The sequence below is a fragment of the Serinus canaria genome, chromosome 5, assembly GCF_022539315.1.
Source record: "Serinus canaria isolate serCan28SL12 chromosome 5, serCan2020, whole genome shotgun sequence".
Classification (NCBI taxonomy): domain Eukaryota; kingdom Metazoa; phylum Chordata; class Aves; order Passeriformes; family Fringillidae; genus Serinus; species Serinus canaria.
Genome location: NC_066319.1, coordinates 59,966,202 through 59,988,912, shown reverse-complemented (window position 1 = coordinate 59,988,912; position 22,711 = coordinate 59,966,202). Strand labels below are relative to the sequence as shown.

Genomic DNA, 22,711 nt, shown 5'->3' with positions numbered 1-22,711 from the left:
TCTTCACAGCAAGGAGTGACACAGAGCTGGTTCCTCTGGTTATGTGTCTGCTTTCCTGGGCTTTCCCTGAACTGAAAATTCCATCCTGCTGCATTTCAGTGCTCACCTATGGAGCGAGTCTCTGGCAGGCTGTGCTGGTGTTTGCAAGGATTTCCAGGCTTCAGCTTCCTCCTGCTCTTCCCAGAGTCTGCCCAGGCTGTTCCTTGGCTTTTGGGGCTATTTGTCAGGAAAAAGGGTTCAAGGAGCTCCTGACACCTCTCCTTCCACAGGACACCTCTCCTTGCCAAGGAGCTGGGGCAGAGCAAGGATGGCCTGGAAAATATTTTGGGTTCTGACCTTTAGAGCAGGGTCAGCATGAAACAGCCACGATTCCCACGAACCGTGGGACAGGAGACCCTGCTAGGGCCACCTACTCCCCCTGGGAGGGTGACAGAGGCCACCACCCCGACCAACAGAGCTGTGCAGGGAGATCAGCTGGTCCTGAGAGAAACTCTTGCCGTGGGGTGGCTTAATTACATCCTCACTGGAGCAGCTCAGGGCCCTTTGATGTGGGGACGTGGCGCAGGTATCTCGAGAGGAGATGTCTCCACATCAGCCGCCGTCTAGACTCCTGTGCACAGCTGGGAGGGGGTGACTCAGCCCATCTGCATCCCCCCCTTCCCAGGTGACTCCGAGTGACAACGGAATGGCAGCCCTGGATGGAGGCCACCACGCTCCCAGGAACCTGTCAGTGCCCTGGGCACGGCGTGAGCTGCTCCACACAGGCAGGGCTGGCACTTTGCTCTGCCTCCTACGGCTGCTCCATGAATGCTTCCACAGACTCCCAAATCCACTGCATGGGATGTTTTCCCTATTTTTCAAGTTATCTGTTTGCATCATAAGAGTTCAAGGCCATGTTAAGTGCTCCAGATCAGGTTGGAAAGGGCTTGGAGAAGCCTGGGGTAGTGGAAGGTGTCCTGCCCTTGGCAGGAGGAAGGAAGGGATGGTTTTGAGGTCCCTTCCATCCCAAACCATCCTGGGATTCCATGATCTTATGCAATGACCAGCAATACCACCCCAATACTGGGCATTTGCTCCCCAGTTCCCCAGGCTGGACATGGTCCCACCAGCCAGGGACAATTCCTGTCCAAGTCCTGCACAATTTGGGGTGAAACCATGACTTAACTGGAGCATGTGTGTCACCAAAATAGCTCCTAGCAGGGAGCTGAGCTAATTAAAGTCCATTTAGGGGAAGGAGCTGCCTTTCCTGTGGCAGGAGACAGCAGCTTCATGGGCTCTAATAAAGCCAGGGAGGAAAGCAGGGATGTGGTCATGGATACGGGGACGCTGCTTGTTGAAAACCTTCAGGGAAATAACCACTTTGTTCAATTACCTGGAAATGTAGGAACATTCCCAGGCTCACAGCAGGGAGGTGTGAGCTGATGGCACCTCTGCACCATCAGCTGAAGGGTCAGCACAACTCCTCCAGATGTGAGCAGGGACGAATCCCACCAGCACTGGTGAGTTCCAACACAGGGACATGAAGGAAAATACAAAATAAATTCATATGTTTCGTTCTTTATTCTCCCTGTTAGGCCTTAAATGGTTTTGTGTTTTCCATGACCTGAGAAAGTGGTCCTGCATCCTTGGGCACCTCTCTTTTGGCTTTCCCAGCTCCCTAAACCACCCTCACAGGGAAGAATTTTTTCCCTGTATCCAATCTGTTAGTGGGAAGTGCTTCCCCCTTATTGTGTCCCTCCATCCCTTGTCCCCAGTCCCTCTCCAGCTCTTCTGGAGCCCTTTAGGCCTTGGAAGTGGATCTCTGGAGCCTTCTCCCCTCCAGGTGAACACCTCCTGGTCTCCCAGCCTTTCCTTTTGGAGAGAGAACACACTTCCCAAGTCCAGAAGAGAGGCAGACTGGAGTCCCTCTAAGGCCAGCTCCTGTGCCAGCAGCACCTTCCCTACTCGGTGTTTTTCCCACTTTTGATCTCAAGAGACAAATGGAAACATCTGACAAGCAAATGACACCGTTCCCTCCCAGCCCTACCCCACCATGGAACCGCTCCCTTGCAGGTCTTGCGCCCGTGACCTTTGGGACAGGGCCATGTCCAGGGGCTGAGCAGAGATTTCATCCCCCACTCTTGGTGGGTTACAGGTCTGGTGTCCCTTAAGCCACGTGTTTTCTGCAATCCAACCTTGCAGAAATTCTGGCTTTCCATGATGGGGAAAGAGCTCCCCTTTCCCCCATCCTGTCCTTGGAAGGTTGGCTTAACCCAGCTCTGGATTTGTGTCTCCCACCACTCGCCGCTCCCCCGATAAAGATCCATGTGAAATTTATCTTGCCATCTTTCATTAAAATAAACCAATTAAGCAACGCTGAGGAGCCTCTGATCCTGGCCAGCTCGGTCAGCTGGTGAATCCCTGTTTCCAAAGCATCTTCCCTCTCTGCTTACCCTCACATCAAAGCAAGCCAGGGACCAGCCCTGTCCTTGGAGCAAAGCCTGTCAAGAGATTGGGGAAACAGCTGATTTAATGCCAAGGAAATTAGTAACCAAATCAGTTCTTAGCCAAACGGCTCCTCTTCTTGATCTTGGGAAAAGTGGTGTTTAAATTCTCGATCTCATGGTTTTAGACTCAGGAAATGTGATTACACATCTGTCATTATTTTACTCTTCTGTGTTGATGGCTCATATTAAACAAACCACATTCCTGCATCGCTTAGTAATCTCTGCTGTTCCCTCTCCTTGCCGAGGAGACAAGTCCCAGCTTGACATCCCCATCCCTGTTGATCACAGCTCTGCTGTGAACCAACCGGCAGAGCCGTCCTGGCTCCAGCCGCAGGAGCGTTCGCACCTCCGACCTCTTTTCTCTAAATTCCCACAACTTCACAGCCCCCTTTTCTCCTAAACAACATCTGGGTGAGGAGCAGGACATCCACACCCTGCTGAGATCCATGTGTTTCTCGGAAAGGTGGTCCGGCCTTTCCCTGTCTTCCACCGAGCAGGTAAGAACATGCACTTTGGGCTTGGACACCAGTCAAAAAGGGTTGGTCCTTCCAAGCAGAGCACAATTCCCAGGGATCCCAGCACCTCACCAGCCCGGGAGGACGTGGAGAGCCCCACGGCTCCCGCGGGATGGGCTCCCAGCGGCCACGCAGGAGGAACCTGCCCTGAGAAATGCCACCTCTGCAGGGACACTGAGCTTTTCTCTTGGTGGCTTTATCTTCCAGCTGTGCTGAGACAACACCGAGCTCACCATGGAGCTGCTGGAGGAACCTGACTCATAGATGTTCCCAGCACCAGGTAGGAAATCGAGGGCCTGTTTCAGTGTTGTTGGGGATGGAAGGGAGTGGTGGGGCAGGCAGTGACCTGGTACTGGTGGGGACACTGGAGGTGTGGGGCTGTGGTGTTGACTGAGAGGCGCCTATCCAGGTGTTTCCCATGGCTTGTGAAATCCTTCCCACCTGCTGGAAACTCAGCAGAGGATCTCAGTGTCAGAAAGATTTGCCTTCTCCTGCTGAGGACACTGTTGGCCAAGCATTGGCAGCCATGCTCCTTGTGGCTGTGTTTTTCCTTTATCATGGCATTTTTGGCACAAGAGCTGTGCCAGGAATGGTGAAGATGCCTGGAAATTCTTGTGGAGAATGGTATGGTCTCGGGAGAACCCCGAGCTCCTGGTGCAATGCTGTTTGCTTGGATCTTGGATTTTCCCTTGGTTTTGTTGGTGTGATTTCCATCTTTTTCCTGCACCAAGCCCCAGATTTGTCCCATCCTGGGAGCTGCCAGAGGTGGAAGGGTTGGAACAGATGGGATGTGCTCCTTGTCAGCAAACCCACCGTGTTTGTGCCTGACTGATTCCCGTGGGAGAAGCGAGGCTGGTGTGGCATCGCCCTGTTCCTGTCACAGACAAATCCACTGGGTTAAAAACAGCTCCTTTTGTTCTCTGCCATGTGACACGACGAGTTTTCCTCCACCAACCCCTACAGGGCGAGAGGGGAAGGTCCTGGTGAAGTGGGATTGAAGTGAAATGGTGGTGGGAGTGGGAGGGCAAGGCTGGGTGTGAGCAGGGCACCACTCCTTGCTGTGGGAGGCTGGGTGAGGTCCTGGGGGCACCTCTGCTCCCACCCTGCACCCAACAGCTGGGAGGGATCCTGTTCCCTTGGCACAGGGCACCCAGAGCTCCATCTTCCACAGCCACCCACCCGAGGGTCTTGGCTTAGGGTCTTGGTGCCTGTTGCTTCCAAGCTTCTATAACCTGAGCAATGAGCTGGGATTGCTGAATTCCAAGCTGCCTGTGGCCTTTGGGGTTTTATATGTGTGTATGGCAGGTGTTCCTCGGGTGTTTTTGTCAGGGATCCCCTCTGGATTCCGTTGGGTCACACACTTTGGGGACAAGGGCTCGGGAGCACTTTATGCTTCGTGGCTGATCTTTCCTTATTTGAAATCATCTGCAAGACTGATGTTGGTACAGATACTGTCAAACTCCTGGAGCGAGTTCAGAGGAGGCCATGAAGGTGCTCCAAGGCTCTGAAGCCAGGCTGGTAGAGCTGGGAATGTCCAGCTGGACAAGAGAAGGCTCCAGGGAGAGCTCAGAGCCCCTGGCAGGGCCTCAAGGGGATCCAGGAGAGCTGGAGAGGGTCTGGGGACAAGGCCTGGAGGGACAGGACACAGGGAATGGCTCCCAGTGCCAGAGGGCAGGGATAGATGGATGGGATATTGGAAAGGAATTCCTGGCTTTGAGGGTGGGGAGGCCCTGGCACAGGGTGCCCAGAGAAGCTGTGGCTGCCCCTGGATCCATGGAAGTGTCCAAGGCCAGGTTGGACAGGGCTTGGAGTAGCCTGGGATAGTGGAAGTGTCCCTGCCCATGGCAGGGGATGAGACAAGGTGGTCTTTAATGCCTCTTCCAACCCCAATCATCCCATGACTCTGTGAAACTCCTCTGGGCCCGGTGGAACACGGGACCTGGCCCTCTTGGCAAGCAGAGCAGCTTGGGAGGAGTGTTTGTAGGATTGCTCTTTTTAAACAATTAAGAGCTTCTCCAGCTCATTTCCTTCAATGCCCTCACAGAGCAAATCAGCTTAATTAGCAGTCTAAGTGAATAATTAATTTTCTCACAGGTTTTTTTTTGATAGCTTCTTTAAAGCAAGAGGGTTCGAGCCGCTCCTGGCATGACCACAGCTCAGTCCTTTAGCTGGTGCCTGCAGACCCCAAGGCCCATTATTCCATCATGGGCAGTGGAAATGGCCAAAAAATGGCACAGGAAGGGACCAGTGGCATGGAGGAGTTTTCCACATAGTTTTCCACCCCCAGCATCCCATGAAGATGGGTGCACTTATCCATGTCCTAGCAAAGCACTGAGGTGTGACCCTAAAACCTGCTGCCCAGCCAGCTGATAGAGAGAGGTTTGAGGCTCCAAAGCCATAAAAATCAGGTTTATTTTCAGCTTTGCCTCCTCTTTTAATGACAGGAGGGTCTGCTGTTGTTTAGACCTGAGTGGAGAGACTTTAATTACTGCTTTGGTGCCAAGGATGTAAATACGGACTCGGGGAAGCAGCGAGGGTTATTAAAAAGAAAAGACTGTAATTGCTGGGCCCCTCCCTCTCCATCAGATTTTCCTCTCGCTCCGGTTTGGAGAGGACCGGCTGATCCAGTCGTGCTGTCTCTGGCCAGGGGTTGCAGGCTCTCCCTGAGGAAGGGGAACATCCAGCAGCACCCACCCAAGCCACGATGGAATCACCTTTAACCAGGCAGAAAAGCTCTGTAGAATCCCTGGGTTTTAGCACGGCCACACAGAGATGTTTGCAGTGTGAGGAGCGGGGCAGGCGTTTTGGGTTGGTTTTCCCTGGGGAGATCTTTTTGCCATGGAAGAAACTCCCACCCCAGCTGTAAACAGCTTCTCTCTCTCGAATGCAAGCACTCCCATGGCTTTTTTTTTTTTTTTTAAACTCCTATCTTTGATTTCATTTAATAATGGATGAATTATCAGAAATATGTGCTGGCAGGCAGCCCGGGTTTTGTCAGGAGGCAAACGACTTCAGTAACGCGTCGGTTGAAAATATTTTGAAAAAGAAAAAAGGGAGCGAGAACAAATAAAAAAAAAAAAAAGAAAGTCAGTCTATGCAAAAGCCTCTGGGGGTGGGAAAAAACCTAAGCTGAATTTTTTTCTCTCCCTTTTCCTTCATGCCTGTGCTGAGGGTAGGATTGTCTCACAGAACTTATCTCTCCAAGAGCACACTGTTACTTCTGTGGGGTGGAGGGGGAAATATCAAGGCTCTGATGGAGGAGCCTCATTTCCTCCAAAAATTTTGGCACAGCCTCTTGGAATTGGGGGTGCAGAGGTGTGATGCCCTTGCCCACATCTCAGACCACGCTCCCACACCCCCCACGCCTCACCAGATCCACGGCCATGCCCATCCCCGGGGTGGCTCCGCGGGGAGCAGAGAGTGGGTGCCAAGGGGAACTTTTGCTCCAGGGCTGGAGTGTGTGGGGTGAAGCAATCCCAGGCAGTCATCGGGCAGGAACAGGGCGAAGCCGGGGCGAGCAGGAGCCGGGGGAAGGCAGCACCTCCCCGGCGGCCTGCTCCGACATGCCGGGCCCGCACGGGCTCCCCATGGTGCCCGGCTCCTTCCATCCCCTCAGAGCCATCCCTGCATGGCCTCCCTGCGGGGCCCAGCTCCTTCCATCCCCTCAGAGCCATCCCTGCACGGCCTCCCTGTGGGGCCCGGCTCCTTCCATCCCCTCAGAGCCATCCCTGCACAGCCTCCCCGTGGAGCCCTGCTCCTTCCATCCCCTCAGAGCCATCCCTGCACGGCCTCCCCGCTGGGCCCGGCTCCATCCATCCCCTCAGAGCCATCCCTGCACGGCCTCACCGTGGAGCCCGGCTCCTTCCATCCCCTCAGAGCCATCCCTGCACAGCCTCCCCGCGGGGCCCGGCTCCTTCCATCCCCTCAGAGCCATCCCTGCATGGCCTTCCTGCGGGGCCCGGCTCCTTCCATCCCCTCAGACCCATCCCTGCACAGCCTCCCTGTGGGGCCCTGCTCCTTCCATCCCCTCAGCGCCATCCCTGCATGGCCTCCCTGCGGGGCCCGGCTCCTTCCATCCCCTCAGAGCCATCCCTGCACGGCCTCCCCGCCGGGCCTGGCTCCTTCCATCCCCTCAGAGCCATCCCTGCACGGCCTCCCTGCGGGGCCCGGCTCCTTCCATCCCCTCAGCGCCATCCCTGCACAGCCTCCCTGCAGGGCCCGGCTCCTTCCATCCCCTCAGAGCCATCCCTGCACAGCCTCCCTGCAGGGCCCGGCTCCTTCCATCCCCTCAGAGCCATCCCTGCACAGCCTCCCTGCAGGGCCCGGCTCCTTCCATCCCCTCAGAGTCATCCCTGCACGGGCTGGGCAGAGAATGGAGGGAGGGAAACGCTGAGGAGAAGGATTTGGGGGTGTTGGGGGGTGAGGAGTTCAGTGTGAGGCGCCAATGTGGGTTGGGAGCCCAAAATGCAGCTGGGCACTGGGCTGAGCCCACAGCGGGGGCAGCAGGGAAAGGGGGGATCCTCGTCCTCTGTCTGGTGCACTCAGGTAAGATCCCACCTGCAGAGCTGCCTCTGGTGTCCCCAGCATCAGAAGGATGTGGGACTGCTGGAACATGTCCAGGGAAAGTCATGGGGTTGTTCCAAGGGTTGGAGCCCCTGTGCTCTGGAGCCAGGCTGGGAATGTTCTCCTGGAAAAGAGAAGGCTCCTGGGAGAGCTCCGAGCCCCTTGCAGGGCCTGAAGGGGCTCCAGGAGAGCTGGAGAGGGACTGGGGACAATGGATGGAGGGACAGGACACAGGGAATGGCTTAATTGAGATCAGGGTCGGATGGGATATTGGAAAAGAATTCTTCTCTGTGGGTGATGGGGAGGTCCTGGCGCAGAGCAGCTGTGGCTGCCCCTGGATCCCTGGAAGTGTCCAAGGCCAGGCTGGACAGGACTTGGAGCAGCCTGGGATAGTGGAAGGTGTCCCTGCCCATGGCAGGTGGTGGAATGAGTAGATCTTTCTCATCTTGGAAGGTGCCTTCCAAGCCAAAGCATCCTGGGATTCTATGACTTCAAGATCCCTTTGGTCATCCTGCTGGCTCTGGGCATTTTTGATGGCTTTGGGATTCATGTTTGGGATCGCAGCTCTGGTGACACCATCACCTCCTCCCACAACAACAGTTGCTTTGCCTGTGTGGAGGGGGATTTCCCACCCGTCCTGATTTTAAGGTGGAAATGGAGAGACAGGGAATTGCATCCTAAAGCCTGACTCCATTTCAGCTGCTTGCTCCAGCTGGTGAATTTAGCTTTGTTTCCCTCTAGAGAGTGATTTCTCCAAAGAAAGCAAAGCCCACATCTAGAAGGTCCCCACAGGATGCTCGGCCCTGGCAGGTTTGGGATCCGTCCCTGTGTCCTGGCAGCGTGGCTGAGGCAGGAGATGCTCCTGAGCCAGATTCCATCCCACTCCTCTGCCTGAGTCAGAGTGAGTCAGCCCTCTGGATTGCTCTCCTGCTGCCCCAAGCCAACCCAGCATATTTATTAGTTAATTAGTTTGCATTTCCTCCTCCTCTCTTCCCTTCCCTTCACAGCAAGCCCTCTCCCCCATCTTTCCTGCAAAGCAAAAACTTTGGGGACCTTAATCCCATAAATATCCCCTTCACCCACCCCCAAAACCATCACTCTTTCTGAAGAGAGGCCCAGCTCTTAGTCCCCTGTTGGATTAAGTTATTTTCTGACCCAGAGATGGGGCAACTGAGAGGCATTTTAAAAACTTTATTTTTAGTTTCATGTGAAGGGTGAGACAATACAGATAATATATATATATAATTCATACTATTACAATCAGAAGCCAACCATTTCTTAATTACAATGCATTACAAACATTTCTTGGCCTATCAGCTTATTTCCCACAGTCCCCTGTCCATGCACTGGGTGGCAGGGGGGACCCACGCTGCTCCCAGCAGAAGATCCAGGGTCCATCCCAGCTTTTTTCCCTACTAAGACCCAATTTTAGCCCTAAAATGTAAGGATTGAAATTATTTTTCCAGCCATTGTCCCTGGCAGAGGAGCTGCACCCACAGGAAGGGTGCAGGCTGTTATTGTGACATCCCAGTGAGTTATTAGCAGAGGGGGAAGTGTGCTGAGGATTGCAGGGAACAGGAGGAATTCTTGCTGGTTTGCAAACTGTCCCCAGGGCTGGTTTTGTTCCATATCCATGCTCTTCACAGACTCCTGGACCCCCAGGGTGGTCTGGGTGGGAAGGGATCCCATGGGCAGGGGTGTCACCTACCAGATCAGGATCATCCATCTCTGCTTCCCAGAGTTTCATCCCTTAGGGAAGTGCCTGAGCTGGGTCCACAGCCTGGCTGAGCCTTACACAGCTTTGTCCTCACAAAAAAAAAAAATGGAATTCAGCTGGAAACCTGGGATTTAACTGAAGTCCTGATAAAAACCAGGGCTGGCTAAAAAACCTACAACCACTCTAGCTGGGGAGAGGAGGAAAGGGAGGAGAGGGTCTGTCCCCCAACTGGGAAAGGGATGGGAATGGATACAGGAATGAAAGTGGAAATGGAGATGGGAAAAGAGATTTGGGATAGGAACAGATGTAGGGATTGGGATAGAGATGGGAAAAGGAATAGGGATGGGAATGGGAATGAGGATAGGGATGGGAATAGAGACAGAGATGTACATAAGGAGGGGGATGAACATGGAGAAGGGATGGGAATAGTGACAGAAATGGGGATGAAAATGGTGACAGGAATGGGGAAGGGAACAAGGCTAAGGATGGGAACAGAAACAAGCATAAGGATGGGAACAAGGATAAAGATGGGGATGGGAATGGGGACAGGAACAAGCATAGGAACAGGTGTAGGGATCAGGACAGAGATGGGAGAAGGACTAGGGATGGAAATGGGAATGAGGATAGGGATGGGAATAGGGACAGAGACAAACGTAAGGATGAGGATGAACACGGAGAAGGGATGGGAATGGTGACAGAAATGGAGATGGGAACAAGGATAAGGATGGTAACAGGAATAAAGATGGGAATAGGAATGGGGACAGGAACGAGCATAGGACTGGGAATCTGATGGGAATGGGGACAAGGATGGGGATGGAGAGAGGGAAGGAACAGAAAGGGAAAGGGAGCAGCCTCATTCCCACCAGCTCAGCCAGCCCAGGTAATGAGCAGCTCCCCTGCCCTCGGCTGCCCTGCCTGGGTGGGGAGGGTTTTTCCAGCACTGAGGGTTTGTAGGTGAGGCACCAGAAAGCAGACAGGGAGGAGCAGGGAATTTTTATCCCCACGAACTCAGCGCTGCCATTTCACTTGGAAAACCCATGGGTTATCCTGCTGTTTCCTAGCAGCCTTTGTTCCTCCTCACCCTGCTTCCCACAAGAGATGGGGAGACCTGGAGGAGCTGGGCAGTGTTGGGTTTGATAGGAATCAGGTCCAGCTCTATCTCATCTCTGCTGGAGAAAAAAAACCTCTCATTTTCTTTAGCTTTGCTGATTAAAGTTTAATTACCTTGAATGCAAATGATTCATCAAAGGAACACAGATTATTTTTTTGTGAGAAGTTCATGTGTAGCCTGGGAAGGAAAGTGTTTATTGAGGTGTTCTCTGAGCAGGGTCTGCTCAGTGTCAGGAAAAGCTTTTGGGCAGAAACAAGGAAAAAATTACTTTTGCTCTGTTCCCAACTCGCTTTCCCTTCCCTGGAAGATCTCCCTGAGCACTTGACAGCATCCCACAGCCCACTGCACAAGTGACTTATATTTTCCTGCTCTCCAGGTCTGCAAACCCATCTCTGGGAATTGCCCAGATGGGGGAATTTGCTGGTTTTCCATGTTCTTTGTGTGAGTTCATTCTCTGGGAGATCTGATTGCAAAACCAGTCCTGGAGTCAGGGAGACAGAATTCCAGGCAGGTGTTCCCACTGCACTTGGGGAGCCTCTTCTTTTCTTTTGGGGTGTGTAGTTCCTTTATCTTGCTTATCTTTCCTAGAGATGCCTCTGTAAGCCCAGAGCAAGACTTGCTGGGCAGCCAGCAGAGTTAGCTGGGCTGACAGGATCCCCCAAAATTAAAGGGAATGACAGTGTGGGAACACAGCTTGGACTGTAAGTGACTTGTGCTATGAAAAATCATCTCAGCTTTGTATCCTGATGGATTTAAAGCAGGTAAATGACTCAGGAGGGGTTGCCACCACCATGGCTTTTATTTACAACTCCAAGGGAGCTGATCCTGCTGGGATGGGGCTGTGGAGGAGAAAGGACCTCTCTGCACAATTCCCCCCCATGAAAACCCCTGGAAATAGAAAACAAAATGATGCTGTGTTTCTTGCCCTTCCCAAAATAACCCCAAATCCTCTGGTATACTGTGGGTGGAGCCTGTGCTGCTTATCCAGCTTCTTCCCAGTCTCCTGCAGATGTCTGCAGGAATGAGGTGCTCAGGGTCAGCCAAATTCCCCCAAAAACCCCAGCCTGGGGAATGGGGCCCATGGATGCTGCAACTCAAGGATGCTGGAGAACCTCGGGGTGAGGGGCAGCCATCCCCCCAGGAATCAGACATTCCCGAGAGCAGATAAAAGGGATTGGGGCTGGCTGCTTGCCCATGGAAAATCCCAGCCCAATCTTCTCTCCTGGAGCTGTTTGCAGACTCTTCTCCCCCATTAGCATAAGCAAAGCTGCCTCCGTGCGATGCTGCCTTCCATCCCGCTCAGCCGCCGCTCCTGTTGGGATTTGAGGCTGTATTTAATGTCATTCCCTCCTCCCCCGTGGCACCTGGAGCAGGACCAGCCTGGCATGTCCCGTCCATGGGCAGACAGACACGTCCCAGTGGCCTTTCATCAGCTGGGCAGCAGCACCCCAGCCCTGCCCCGCAGCCCTCGCACCCATCCCGTGGGTCAGCCAGGGAAATTCCCCAGCCAGGCATTCCCCGGGCTGCCCACTCCTGCTGGGGGCTTCTTGGAACCCTGGGAATTGCTGGGAATTTTGGGCTTTCTGTGCTGCCAGGCTCTGACCCCCAAGAGAACACTGCACTGACCTGAGGCTCTGGAGAAGCTTCCAGAATGGAATGACAGCACTGGAATTGTGGGTGTGGGGTTTGATTAGAAGTGTGTGACATCACAGGGTGGGAAACTCAGAGTTTGGGGTTTTAGAATATAGCAATAGATATAAAACAGGATGGAGGTTTCAGGGTGGAGGCTGCTCCTTCTTCTTCAACTTCTTCTCCATGGGTCTGGGTGGTTTTGTGTAATTGGATTAAAAAGTCCCCATGGCAGCCATGGTTGTTGGTTACTGGGTTAAAAGTGAAAATAATTGAGGTGTCATTTCTTAATTGGACAGTTTATCCTTAAAAGGCCTTGGAGAGAGAGAGAGAGATGGGGCTCCACTTTTAGTTTGTTAGAGTGAAGTGCTGCAGAACTCAGGGATTGTGAGACTGTGACAGAGATAAGAACTGATAAACATCTCAGTCCCAACAAGAAATTCCATCTCGCCATCTAATACCAACTCTGGCAAAAAAGAAGCAAAGAAGCCACAGGTGCTGTGGAATGATCCTTTTGCACCCCTAAACTTTTCCAGCTCAGAAAAAAAAAAGTAAAAGTACATCATCCAAGCCCCCAAACACTGCTGCACTTTGCAAACCTGAAGGCATCCAAATAATCGATCTGCAATGTTGTTTAGAACCCATTTGCATCATGCAAAGATATTATTAATTGCCAATTAGTAGTCAAACAGCACTAATGGCACCTGGCACAGGGAGGGAATAATCAGCTGGGCTTCTGCAACTGGAAAAACACCCAGCCCTGTGTAATTAAATGTCTTCTCCAGGCTCACCCCACCCGGCTGGCCTGGGCACTTGTGTGGGGAGCTTCCCACGCCACTGGGATGGGGCAGCTCTGGGATAGGGCAGCTCTGGGATAGGGCAGCTCCAGGATGGGATTCTGCTGGTCCCACAGATGTGTTGTCCTTTCCTGGCATGGCTGGGGAGGAAAGGATCTCTCCATGGTGTGTGGAAGGAGCAGCAGAATTCCAGGAGCTGGTAGGAGCAATCCCTGCACGGGGTAATTGGGGTGTCTGAGGGATGAGATGTGGATTAGGTTTAGGTTTAGGTTTAGGCTGGGTGTGAAGCCTAGCTCAAGGGAGGGCAGGCCTGGTGTTCTTCATGTAACAGCTTGAGATCCAGCCCTGTCATAAACACAGCCTTGGGAATGTGATAAATCCAAGCTGGCTCTGCAGGTAGGGCTGCTTGCTGAGCTTTCAGAGGGAGGAATGGGAAAGGCTTTTTGTGCCTTGGAACCTGTCCTGATAATAGCTAAAAACAGGGATTTATATTTGGGAAAAAAACTGGGAGGTTATTTCTTTACTTTGTTCAGCTGATCACCTCCTAGGAGCACTGGCTGGGCAGATCCATGTGTGCAGCAGCATTCCACGGTCCTGAGAAACTGGGAAAGCCTCAGACACTGGGAATATTGCTGGAAAGAGGGGAAAATCCCCACTGTGGATGAGGAGGGTGAGGAGGTGGCACCAGCCTTCACCCAGGGACAGCTGCCCTGGCAGAGCACAGGAGTCCTGACTGCTCCAGGGAGGGATGCTGCAGCTCTTTCCTCACATCCACAGCACTAAATTGGAGACTTTGTGATTTTTTTTTAGTTTTATTTGGGGGGGATTTTTGGTTTGGGGCTGATAAGCCAAGGAGTTGGTGTTGGTGTAAGCCCTGGGGAGCTCCAGACTCCAAGGAGTCTGGAGAGAGCCCTGAATTCCTGCTCTGACAGCCCAAACCCTTCTTTTCTTCAAGGCAGCATCTTTCTAATCACTGGTGCCATAAAACAAGTTGCTCCAAGTGTGTGCTGAGGGTTTGTGGAAATCAGGGGTGTGGGATGTGCTGCCACATCCAATGGGAGGATTTGGGATGTAAATGGGAGGATTTTGGAGTGTAAATGGATTCAAACTGCCAAAGACCAGGGTTAGATGGGATATTGGGAAGGAATTCCTGGCTGTGAGGGTGGGGAGGCCCTGGCACAGGGTGCCCAGAGCAGCTGTGGCTGCTCCTGGATCCATGGAAGTGCCCAAGGCCAGGTTGGACAGGGCTTGGAGCACCCTGGGCCAGTGGAAGGTGTCCCTGCCATGGCAGGGGTGGAACTGGATGAGCTTTAAGGTCCCTCCCAACCCAAACCATTCTGAGATTCCACAAATCAGGGGAACTGGCTGGGGGGGCTTGATTAGCTGGGGTGGCTTAGTCTGGGGTCTCCTCTCTGCAAAGCACCAAAATTAGGGAATCCCTTGAGAACAAGGGGTGCAAGGGCTGAGTTTTCCCCAGGAAAGGTGCAAAGGGGGAGCCCTACAATGCAGAAAATCATGGCTGGAGATGGAGGCATCTGTCCCTGGGCTTTTGGAGCAGGATGGGATCTGGGCTGAGCCAGGACTGGGTTAATTGGATGGGATAACACAGCAGGACCCTGATTCTTCTGCAGAAAATGCATTAATTTTAAATACAGCAAATGCTGCTGGAGCAGCTGGGGGTGGTGCTACCAGAGGGGTGGCAGGGAGGTGACAATTTCCCAGGGTTTTCCTGGGATGCCCGCAGCACCCTTCACTCTTTTCCTTCCTTCAGGGAAGGCCTTGGACAAAGAGATGTTGGCACAGGGCAGAATTGTGCAAACATGAGGTGGGCAAGGCTGAAAAAGGAACACCTGGGATTTCTCCCTCACTGCCCATCACTGGCTTCCAGGAGCTTTATTTTTAGTATTTTCTTTAAAAATAAACAAATTTTAAAAAACCCATTGGATTTGGATTTAAATAATTTGGATCGCTGAAATCATTTTGGATTGGACTAAAATAATCTCCTGGGATGGATGAGAGTCAGGGCTCTGCATTTCATGCCCCTGCAGTAATGGGTGTCAGGGTCCTCCTTTAAACCTCTCTTTCCTAGGGCTTTATATCTGGATCAAAACAATTCAGAGGAAGGAAAAAAGGAATCACATAAAAGGAGGTCGTAGCCACAGCTGCTTTTGGTTTATTGTGCTCACAGAGCTCATAAACAGCTTGGTTTGGAAGGGGAGAGGGCCAGGTCCAGCTGCTGAGGGATGCCTGGGGCAGGAACCCAGGGATGTTGAGGGTGCCATGAAAATGTGAGCTCGTGGGAGAATGGATTGAGGTTTTGGTGATGGGACTGGCCCTGATGATCCCAGACACAGGTCCTGGCCTGGAGGGGAGGGCTGCTGTACCTGCTGCTGGGGTGGGACCCCAGAATGGGCTAGAACCCTAAAATCACAGAATTATTTGGGTTGGAAGGGACTTTCAAAACCATCCAACCCCCCTGATGGAGGCAGGGACTCATTCTACTATCCCAGCTTTCTCCAAGCCCCATCCAGCCTGGCCTTGGTCACTTCCAGGGATGGGGCAGAGGTTTGGGAGTTTCCAAGGCAGCAAGGGACATTTTGGGGTGGCCTAGATCCATCTCCAAAGCTGTGATTCCTCCCTCCTGCCTTGCCCCAGCTCCCAGACACAGCCCTGGGGAAGGGTGAGCCAGCTCTTCCCCTCCCAGTCTGCTCTAACGAAACCTGGGCTCCTGGGACAGTCCCAGTTTCCCCAGAGCCTGGGAAGGGAGGGAGGGAGGGAGGGAGGGAGGGAGGGAGGGAGGGGTCTAAACATGGAGCAAATTCCCTCCTGGAAGTGCAGGACCCCAGGTCAGGGTGCCACACCAGCCATGGTGGGTGGCTTGGGCACCGTGTTCCCCCAGGATGGAAATCACCTGGGCTGGGGCACATCCCTGAGCCTCACCTGCCCTTGGTGTCCCCTCAGCCCGTTCAGGTGTCCTGCACATCCCAGGGAATGATGGCATTTCAGGGCCACCTTTTCCAGAAATACAGTTTGGTGATGATCTGGGTTCTTCCAGAGGGCTTTGCTGAATTCCTGAGTGATAAATACTTCTGGAGCAGGGTGACCCTGCTGGGTGAGAGCTGGGGGTGGCATTGTCACCATTCAGACCTGTCCTTTCCTCTGTGCCACGGGCTGGGAGCAGCGTGTGGGGCTGGCAGGGGAAACCCCCAGAGATCCACAGCTGCTGCTTCCAGGGAAATGGTGTCTGGAAAAGGTCCCACTGAAAGCTGCCCTTCCAACCAAACCAAAATGAAATGAGGCCTTTTCCTGCTGCAGAGAAGGGAGGGAGGGCAGCAGGAATCATGGAATTCCAGAATGGTTTGGATTGGAAGGGACATTAAAAACCATCTCGTTCCAAACCCCTGCCATGGGCAGGGAAACTTTCCACCAGCCCACGTTGCTCAGGTTTTATATATAAATGACCAAATGATAGATATAAATAATATATATTCTATAGATAATTATCTATATATATCATATATATAAAATAATATATTAATACATATAATTTATATATATAAATATATTTTATCTCCATCATATATAAATATAATATATAAATATATTTTTATATAAATAGATAAATAAATAAATATAAAAATATATTATATATAACATAGATAAATTATATATATATATATATAATTAAAAATATATAAATGTATATCCACAGTCTTTCCCTGCCAAAGGAGCTCACCCCAAAATCCCACCTGGAAAAGTACACTGCAGTGATACACCATGATTTTTCAAGCCCTAAATGCATTTGCTCACTCACAGGTTTACAAGAATGTTCCTGAACTCTGATATTAATTTACAGCTAAATAAGCAAATAAACACATAAATGAGCTGTTTGATGTCCCACAGGATGGATTCCCAATCCATCACCAAATCTGGGGGGTTTCAAGGCTTTTGGGGACATGGTGCCAGCTCCAGGCTGTCCCATAGGTGCCAGAGCACTCAGTGACACCTTTCCAGTGAGATTCCCCAGGGAACCAGACTGGGATAAATCCTGTGGTGGTTTCAGAGCTGATGTCCAGTGCTGTTCACTGTGCAGCCCCCAAAATGGGGTTTTTAGCCCTGGGGGGTGGGATGGAATGAGGGAGGGGGAAGGAGAGGCTCAGGGAAAAGTGGGGAGAAAAAAGGGAGTGACCAAAGTGAAGGTCTGCAGGGATAAGGGACCACAGAAACATGCCCAGGGACCCAGGGAGCTTGGAGAGCCCAAAATCTGGGGTCCCTGGGAGCTCAGGGACACAGGGAGCTTGGAGAGCCCAAAATCTGAGGTCTCTGGGAACTCAGGGACACAGGGAGATGGAAACCCCAAAATCTGGGATCTCTGGGAGCTCAGGGACACAAGGAGCTTGGAAACTCCAAAATCTGGGATCTCTGAAAGCTCAGAGACCTGGGGAGCTTGGAAACCCCAAAATCTGGGGTCTCTGGGAACTCAGGGACCGGAGGAGCTTGGAAACACCAAAATCTGTGGTCCCTGGAAGCTTGGGGACACAGGGAGCTTGGAGAGCCCAAAATCTGAGGTCTCTGGGAACTCAGGGACACAGGGAGATTGGAAACCCCAGAATCTGGGATCTCTGGGAGCTCAGGGACACAAGGAGCTTGGAAACTCCAAAATCTGGGGTCCCTGGGAGCTCAGGGACACAGAAAGCTTCGACACCCTGAAATCTGGCATCCCTGGGAGCTCAGGGACACAGAAAGCTTGGAGACCCTGAAATCTGGCATCCCTGGGAGCCTGGGGACACAGGGAGCTTGGAGAGCCTGGGAGCTCAGGGATCCAGAGAGCTTGGAGACCCCAAAACCTGGGATCTCTGGGAGCTTGGGGACACAGGGAGCTTGGAAACCTCAAAATCTGGGATCTCTGGGAGCTCAGGGACACAGGGAGATTGGAAACCTCAAAATCTGGGATCTCTGGGAGCTTGGGGACACAGGGAGCTTGGAAACCTCAAAATCTGGGATCTCTGGGAGCTCAGGGACACAGGGAGATTGGAAACCTCAAAATCTGGGATCTCTGGGAGCTCAGGGACACAGCTTGGCTGCAGCTGTCTGGCTCCTGTGTGCCATTAATAAACACAAAGGGATTAATGAGCTATTTGTGGGAGCCCATTAGGCAAATATTAGCCCAGCTATGGATCCTCCTGGAGGCTGCCTCAGTCCATTCCATGAAAATCAATTCTCTCTTGGGCAGGCGTGGGGGGAGGGCACGGCGGCGGCTTCAAAAAGCAGAGGAATTGCACCAATCCTGCCTGGCAGCACTGGCACCTTTGGAACCCTTGGTGTCAGGTGCCTGGCTTGATCCAGCCCCAGCATCCTGGTCTTGGTGCTCCCAGGACTGGTTTTAGGCTGTGTTGGTGCTCCCAGGACTGGTTTTAGGCCATGTTGGTGACCCCTGTGGGAAGTGATTCCCGCTGTCTCCAAAGGGGATTTTCAGCCCTGCTGTGAGTCAAACCCCAGGCAGGGGCTGTTGGCAGCAGCCCTGGCACCCCTGGGGTTCCAGAGGGGGGTGAGGTGGGTGTGGAAGTGGTGAATGGAACGAGATGGGCTTTAGGATCCAACCCAAATTGTGGAAACATGGGATGATTTGTCCCCATCTGCTGTGGGCTCCTCTGGTGGGAGCAGGGATGCTCAGGATGAGCCCCTGGAGCTGCTGGGGTCCAAGGGGTCTCTGGGGTCAGGAGCTGCTGGGGTCCAAGGGGGCTCTGGGGTCAGGGGAAGCTGGGGTCCAAGGGGGCTCTGGGGTCAGGTGGAGCTGGGGTCCAAGGGGGCTCTGGGTCAGGTGGAGCTGGGGTCCAAGGGGGCTCTGGGGTCAGGGGAAGCTGGGGTCCAAGGGGGCTCTGGGGTCAGGGGAAGCTGGGGTCCAAGGGGGCTCTGGGGTCAGGTGGAGCTGGGGTCCAAGGGGGCTCTGGGGTCAGGTGGAGCTGGGGTCCAAGGGGGCTCTGGGGTCAGGGGAAGCTGGGGTCCAAGGGGGCTCTGGGGTCAGGTGGAGCTGGGGTCCAAGGGGGCTCTGGGATCAGGAGCTGCTGGGATCCAAGGGGGCTCTGCTTCTCCCTACCTTGGACTCCCATCCCCTGTCCCCTTTGGCATCCATCCCTTCCCTGCCAAATGGAGCGCTGACCTTGGCTGGGCCGCCGGGGACACCCGGAGCACAAACAGCTCTTCAGAGCAGCAGTAAATCATTGATGGGTGCCTGATGGACACATGGGGCCACGGCCAAGCTCCCTGGGCTCCCTGGGCATGGAGGGGGGGACTGGGCTGGCTTTTCCCTGCTGCAATATCCTGTTTACACAGCACCAGGCTGGTGTCCTGTTTCCAGGGGCAAGAGGTGCCTGCCTGCTTTCCCTGGGGATGGAAATGGCACCAGAAGAGCAGCTGGGTTAGGGTTAGGATTAGGGTTATTCAAAGAGCACCCCAGAAAGTTGTGCCAGCACCAGGGTTGTTACCAACCAGGCCAAGGAAAGCACATCCCAGCAGGGCAATGCCACCCCAGGGCACGTGGGTGAAGGGAACAGGGTGGCATGGGAGCCTTTGTGTCCTTCTGTGATGGAGCTGGGGTTTAAATTATATCATGGGGACTTATTAAATTTACTTAATCAATTAATTTTTAAAATTATCTTAATTAATTAAATTATTAAATCATGGGGAGATCCTAATTTAACTGTCACTATGGGACACGAAATAACATGACAGATGCACCCTGCTGTTCTCAAGGTGAAAAAAGGGAAGTTTATTTTCTGACTCTAACATTTAAAGATTTTCCAAAGTGACAGTGGATTGGAAGGTGAAAGTGCCACCTCTCCAATGACACTGGACAAACCAACAGTCCAGCAAATTTCTCCTCCTCCATAAAAGAATGCAAAACAATAAGTTATTTACAGAAAGTGTGTAAGAAAGTTTATTACAAGAGTGTAAACATCAGAAGGCTTAGAAAATCTTTAAAAATCAGGGCGACAATTTAACTGGCTCAGACTGTGAAGGTTCTGCTAGGATCCCTTCAGGAAGTGCATTGGAGGATCTCCAGTTCCCAGTGGGAATGTGGTGCTGGTCCATGACCCCTCGTGCCCAATCCATTCCTGATTCTGCTGCACTTTGCACAGAGCAAACCCAGCCCTGTCCCTCTGACCCCTTTTCCCAGCTTTATCCCAGATCCACCCTGGATCAGGTCTGGAGCCAAACCTTCAGCTTCGTGACCCCATTCCAGATTTCACCGTGGCTCCTGCAAACTTGTAACCCAGTCCTGCTGCCATGGAAAATCCATGGGCACAGGTGAGCCAGGAGCTGGATCACCAAGGTGCCAGGGAGGAATGTGCCCCCCACACCCCCTCCTTTGGAGCACTGATGGATGCCCTGGCTCTTTGAAGTTTTTCACCACCCAAACACTTTAATTTTCTTTTTTTTTAGCAGAGAAATTCCAGATTTTCCTCCCACCCCACCCCACTGAGGGGGAAAATTCTCTGATGTTTTGTAGGTCGGGGCTGTTGGTGACCCCCCCGAGGGGCCCTTGCTGGGGTTTCTCTCCCGTTTCAGCAGCCCTGAGGCGTCTGCCCCTCTGTCAGATGGGATTGGAATCATGGAGTGGTGGTGAAGCCGGAGAACAGATGGGCTAAAAATATTCCCCAGCTCGCTCCTGTGATCTTTCCTCCCTGTCTGCCCCTCCCCACTGCCCTTTCCTGCTTTACACCACAATTCCATGGGATTGCAGCAGCTCTGCCAGGCTGGGAGCAAACTCTAGGAATAATCTCCAGGCCATGAAAAAGCCCTTTGGGACCCCCCAAAACAGAAAGGATGGGAGGGAGGAATTGGAGTTTTTAAAGAGGGAAATGAGAGTGGATTTGGGAATGGGGCTGTGGGAAAACCAGACTTACTCCACAGAAAATCCCTGCCTGAAAATCCCTGAATTTATCAATAATTTGCTGATAAACCCCACCTTGGTGGCCCGGGTTGGGTGAGGGGGCGATCCCGCCTTTCCCTCCGGCCATGCTGAGGAATGTCCCGGGCTCTAGTGGCATCCCTGCTGCTGCTGAGGAGGATGCTGGGCTGGAGGAGCTGGGAATACCCGGGCTCCATCAGCTGAGTACACTGATCAGCACTGCCGAGCCGGGGGGATGCTTCCCTGCCGAGGGCACGCTTGGATTTTCTTGATGGTTCCAACACTCGGGGATTCAGGCTGGATTTTCTCATTTTCCAGCCTCGTTGGGTTTAAATCTCATGCAGCTCCTTTTTATTTTCGTCCTTGCTGACGTCCCAGGCAAAGGCTGAATACAGAGGGGGATTTCTGGGGGCCAGTTAAATGTAGCAGCATCCTCCCTCGGCCCCTCTGGGAGCATCCCTGAATTCCTGGGGAGCCAGGGGTGGTTTGGCATTGCCCAAATTCCAGAATGCTCAAGGAGCCATCCTGCTCTCCACCTGCCTCCTGAGCTGGGGTGTCCCCAGGCCTCTCCCAGGGAATGTTCTCCCTTTCCCAGCACCATCCAGGGCTGGCTCCTGCATGCGGGGATCAGTTTTCCCAAAATTCAGTTGGGATGGATGGAGTTGGAGCTGTCCCCAGGGGCAGCACTGGGGCAAAACCCCTGAGGAGGGGGTCCCAGTGGGTGCTCAGGCTTTAAATTATTTATTATTATTATTTATTTATTTTATTATTCATTAATAAGCTCAGGCTTATTAATTCTATTCCATTCAAACCAAATTGAAGCAGAAGCTGGATGAGATCTCCATGAATTGGTTATTTATGGCCAAAAATCAGATGGAATTCTCCTAAACAGCCCAGGAAAAGCTGGAGAGGGTCCCTCCAGCCTGGCTGCTTCTGTGCTGGGGGGACAGGGACTCACCCACCCCAGCCTGGACAGGGAGGGAGGAAGAGCTTCCTTGGAAATCCCCGTGAAATGCAGGAATGGGAGCGAGCTCCAGCTCCTCTCCAGGGTTTATAGCAACGCTCCGGCTGTTGTGGCTCCACACCAGGGATTCTTTATTTAATTTCTTCCCCTTATGGGCTGAGAAACCTTCCCAGCCCCAGCACAGCCCTCTCACAGTAGCTGGGATTTGTTTTCCCTTCTTGTCCAGGGAGGAATTTCTAAATCCCAGCTGCAGCCAGAGCCGGAGCCCTGGAATATGCTGAGTTGGAAGGGGCCCATCAGGATCGTGGAGTGCTGTGCCAGGTGTCATCGAGCAGAGGTGACACCCCTGTCCCCAAATGCCCCCCACAAGGCTTGTGGTCAGCACTGAGGTCCCTGTGCTGCTGCTCCAGGATCAGTTTTCCCAGCAGGACTTCCTGAAAATCCCTAGAAATGGATGCTGGGCACGGACAGCAGCAAGCCTGATCCATCAGCCTTTGGGAAGGGGATGGGATGCAGAGAGGGATGTGTTTGGTTGTTAATTTGTTGCTCTTTGAATAATATTTTTTATGCCATTAACAAAATCCGAGGGACACAATGAGATAAGAGAGCTCCCACGTCCCCATGTCCCTCCCTGCCAGTGACAATGCCAGCATTGAAATTCTGGGATGGGAGACACTTGTCTGGTGATAATGCAGGATCACAGTGAGCTGCTGCTATTTCCTGTCCTTTCCATATAAATACATCCAGTGAGAGAAAAATCCGTGTATTTTATGGGAATGGTATTTTAACTCATAACCACACCACCTTTTTCTTTTTTTTTTTTAATTATTATTTTGAGATAGGCTTAGCAATGCAAAAAATAACCAAACCAACCCCAAAAGAATTCTTTTTTTTTTCCATTTTCCATCTGCATTTCCGCTCCTTCGGACTTGAGGGAGATTAATTCCAGAATTGTGAGGGAAATGTCACCCGAGTCTCTGGGCTTTTCCTCTTGCAGAGAGCAGAGGCAGAGCAGGA

The 22,711-nt window shown here is 52.6% G+C and overlaps 1 protein-coding gene across 50 annotated transcripts in view; it reads left to right on the top strand.

Moving 5' to 3' along the window:
* Positions 1-3,043: 3,043 nt before the first annotated feature.
* The window catches only part of FRMD6 (FERM domain containing 6), a 48,813-nt gene continuing 29,145 nt past the window's right edge, over positions 3,044-22,711 (top strand). For all 50 annotated transcript variants that reach the window (XM_050975487.1, XM_050975497.1, XM_050975498.1 and 47 more), the window contains exon 1: positions 3,044-3,281. The gene's annotated coding sequence lies outside the window, so the exon portion shown is untranslated. The remainder of the gene's footprint in view (positions 3,282-22,711) is intronic.